The sequence below is a fragment of the Carettochelys insculpta genome, chromosome 2, assembly GCF_033958435.1.
Source record: "Carettochelys insculpta isolate YL-2023 chromosome 2, ASM3395843v1, whole genome shotgun sequence".
NCBI lineage: Eukaryota > Metazoa > Chordata > Testudines > Carettochelyidae > Carettochelys > Carettochelys insculpta.
Window position 1 is genome coordinate 204,518,909 of NC_134138.1, and position 4,719 is coordinate 204,523,627.

The window sequence follows — 4,719 nt, forward strand, 5'->3', positions numbered from 1 at the left end:
ATTGCCTGGCAGCCACCTATTGGTAGCTGGTCCTATTCATGATGACAACAGCACCTCCCTTGTTGGCCTCTTGGATGACAATGTCAGAGTTGTTTCTGAGGATGTTGATGGTGTTGCATTCTGCATGGCTGAGGTTATGGGGTGAGTGATGACGCTCTTCCACAATTTCTGCCTGTGCATGTGGGCGGAAGCATTCTATGTATAGGTCCAGTTTGTCATTTCGACCACTGGCAGAGTCCACGAGGAATTCTTTTCTTTGTACCATAGGTGGGAATTTACCTGTGGCTCAGTGCGCTGTTCCGTGTCATGTTGAAAGTATTCCTTGAGACGGAGACAGCAAAAGTAGGCTTCCAGATCACCACTGAACTGTATCAAGTTTGTGGGGGTGGTGGGGCAGAAAGTCAGTCCCCGAGAAAGGGCAGATTCTTCTGCTGGGCTGAATGTGTAGTTGGATAGATTGACAATATTGCTAGGTGAGGTAAGGGTATGACTATTGTAGTCCCATGTGGAAAGTAGGAGTTTAGATAGTTTACCGTCCTTTTTCTTCTGTAGAGAAACGTGCATTGTAAATCTCCTGTCTTGTTTTAGTAAAGTCCAGCCATGTGAGGGTTTGTGTGGAAGATTGTTCATTTATGAGGGTCCAGATTTGAGAGCTCTCTTTTGATGTTTTCCTGTTTGCTGTCCAGGATGCTAATCAGATGGTTCCTCAGTTTTTTAGAGAGTGCATGGCATGATCTCTCACTATAATCTGTGTAGTATGTAGATTTCAGTGGGGTTTTCGCCTTCAGTCCTTTTGGTATGATGTCCTTCTGTTTGCATTTGGAGAGGAAGATGATGTCTGTCTGTATCTGTGCAAATTTTTTCATGAGGTTGATGGATTTCCACTCAGTATGGCTAAATGCAGTGCCTTGCATGGTGACAAGTATCAGAGAGAGAGCCGTGTTAGTCTGTATCTTTGAGAACAAGAAGTCCCGTGGCACCTTATAGACTAATAGATATTTTGGAGCATAAGCTTTCGTGGGCAAAGGCCCGCTTCATCAGATGCGTGAGTGGAGTGGGGTGGTTTCCACAGGATTATTTAAAGAGTGGGGTCCCAGTAAAAGGGAGGGCCAGAGCTGACAAGGGCTATTCAGCAAGGTGGAATTTGACTCCATGAGCCAAGGATTAAACAGACACTGGGAGTGGCGCACCCCTTAGAAAAGCAGCTTCTCAGCCCTGGGTGTTTACATCTCCCCATTAAACTCTGACAATGGGCCTGTCTGATCTGACTTGTTTTTTCCTCTTTTGATACATGCTACTGATAATGGGCCATTTCCACCTTGCTGAATAGACCTTGTCAGCCCTGGCCTTCCCTTTTACTGGGACCCCACTTTTTAAATACCCCTCTGGAACCCCCTTCCACTCTTGCTTCTGATGAAGTGGGTCATTGCCCACGAAAGCTTATGTTCCAAAATATCTGTTAGTCTACAAGGTGCCACAGGACTGCTTGTTGTTGCCATAGTACCTGTATAGAGAGACTGAAAATGGTTACTTCTCTCTGGATTGGAGATATCTGCGTTGTCTTTCTTCACTTAGAGGTTACATGCTGTCAACTTTTTTGCTCATTTTGCACTGCCCTCTCTGGTTCTTCAGCTTGCTGTGACTGCATTATCAAATGGTGACTTCTATGCAGAAAGTGTTCATTTTCTCTGATGGAATGCAGAGTTGAAACTTGGGTCTCTAGTCCTTTAACTTCTCTTCAAAAAAAGGTCTTTCCTCCAAAAAGACCTAATGTTCTTTACTGCTGAACTCATTCTATGCAGAAGGCCCACACATTACTTGCCTATCTGCTGGTACCATAAAAATATATGAAAATTTAACTTGCAAGAATCTTTCCAGATCATCCATCTGTAAAAACCTGTCAAAATTTGTTGTGATATTCCATTACATTAATGGGTTTCAATGATATTCCCATTGTCTCTAATTAATAAATTTGCTTTTTATTTTGCATAAAAGTAGAATTTTTCACTCCTTCGTATTACTGTGATATCACATAAAGACAGACTTGCACACGCTCTCCATGTGGAAAGCCTTTTTCCAGTCTGCTTTAGGAGGATATCTTGGTCAACATTCGTAAATATTAAGTGTTTGAGCTGCAGGTAACAAGAATGGTTAATAAAATATTTTGAGTATGGATAAATAATTATTATATTACAGACAGATGGACAGGTGCTAATTTTAATGCTTTATATTTCAAAATACAAAGAATAAAGTAAAAGGGTTCTGTATTAATACTTGTTGCAGCACAAACAAGCTACCTTCAATTTTAGGAACAGGCATGCCTGTGTGAGAGAAATAATGACATTTACCTACTAGTCTTGCCCATAAAATTGGATCAGACAGATGAAGTTAAATTACACACATACAAAATATAATTTTAGTGACTACATGCCCATTCTTTATTTTGAACCTGATGCCACAACCAGGCTGATTGTCACAAGCAGAAAATATTACACAGTAAACTCTTTCATAGACAGCATTTTATTAACCAGAACTCTCAAATAACCAGCATTTTAACCGTAAGTAAATTTTAGTTACATTTTCCATAAGTACAGTATAGGAAAAAATAAATACAAATAAATACAGCAAATACAGTATAAGTTCACAGTGAATAATACTACTGTTGTTGCTAAATAGAGTTCTATGCATACATTTTTGTTTCTGAATATCTAGTCTGGTTCTTTAGCATTCAGCATTGCTACGTATACCTCTCTATTCAGAATATTTGACTATCTGGCTGTAATAGGACGGGGTTTCTGGGCACAGATAGAGAAATTAATCCAGGGCATCTTTGCTTAAAACCTGGGCTACTCACAGCTCCAGGCTCAGATTTCCTTCTCTCTAGGGCAAATCCAATCAGCCACAACAGTACTTCTGCCAGCCCCTTGGCGATCCAGAATTCTGCCACACAAGCAAACCCACAGACTTCCCAGCTACTCTACCAGCCCAGATCAATGACCCCCAAATTCAGGTGAGAGGCTCTTAGTCTGTTTCACCCAACACTGCACAGATTCTTCCAGAACCCAAAGAGCCCAGCCCCAGTCCCTGGCCAATATATACATGGATATTACCAAAACCACATGCTCACCAATTCTTTGGATCTAAGATACCTAAAGATTTATTGATAAAAAAAAAAAGAAAGAACAGAGTTGGAAAGACTTGTTGAAGCAATACTTTACATACATCAATCATAACTACTGATGTAGACCAGCAGTGTTATTTGCTGATTCTTGAAAGTCTCTGAAAGTTCATTTCAGGATACTTCGATTCAGTTATTGGAACATTATAAATCCAGCCTGCTGGGGACCACACAATAAAAGATCCAAGATGAACACTGCTAAGTCCATCCTTGGAGGGATGGACCCCTATTCCAGATAGGCTTAACTTAAGGGGACTGAAGAACAAAGAAAGTCCCTGCCACAGACCATCTTATAGTTTTTCATATGCCGAGGGAAAATTCCATTCTTCTGCCATAGATCTTGGCTTACCATTTGACCTGCTGGATCACTGTGCTGAGTCTCCATTTGTAGCAGTCCCAGAAGGAAAACCTCACCATCACAAAATGAGAGTTGGCCATCTGGGCCTTTGCACTGTCTATGCCCTGGTTGAGGGGGAGGACCCACCTCCTGTTGTGAAACTCAGCACTGCAAAATTTCTAACACAACTGCAGAGCTAAAAATCTATAACTTTACATACAAGCATGAAACAGACATATAAGCAGTGTACAAAGATTCAGGACACCACATGCCCACTCCCCAGCACAATATTTGGTACCAATAGCCACACTGGGCATTAAAATGGCTTCCAGACCCAATATAAAAATCTAGTCATGTGATACTGGCAATTTCCTGATCCCAGGGCTGCTGGATATTAACAAGTGTATTGTAACTAAAACACACAGACAGAAGCCTAGAGTGGATGAAAACATTGAGGTGGGAAGAAATGTATTTCACTGCATCTTTAGATGTAACCTCTGTGCTGCACACACAAGCTTTTCTTGCCCTGCCCAGCCCACCTGTGCTCCTCCGTCATCCAGCTCTGTGCACCCCCAGCTTCCTCTCCTACAACCATGCAAACACAGGTGACTCGTGGTTGCAGGAGGGCCTTGGCTTCAAGCTCAAGTCAAAAGGGACTTCAAATTTAGACACTTGTTAATTTTTTGGCATTTGATAAATTTCACAACTTCTTTTATGCACATCCCTCAATACTAGTGCATTTGCACAGAAAATGACTGGAAAAGCAGCTGTTAAATTAAAAAAAAAAACAATTTATGTCTCACTCGTTATGGCCAGGGAACGCAAAAGTTGGAAGTGGCCTGGGCCTCTGCAGACCTCTGAGAGGGCCTGGTAGCACCCCGGGGGGACAGGATGCACCACTCCCCCTACCAAAATGTTTATTGCTGAATGGAGTACCACCGCCCCCCCCCCCACACACACACACACTCCCTGCTCCTCTAGGTGGCCCCACCTGCAAGAAGCATCAGTCACCTATGCCCACAGAGCCTGCCCTGGGGACCACTCACCTGCATTGTCATGAACGCTGCCCACCTCTGTAGCCCTGAAGTCACCTCCATAACCTATACCTCCACCCCCATGCCCCACAGCCCCCCGTCTCACTCTTCACCGCAGTACCTACGCCCCCACCCCTCACCAGGTACCCTACACCCCCACTGCACTGCCC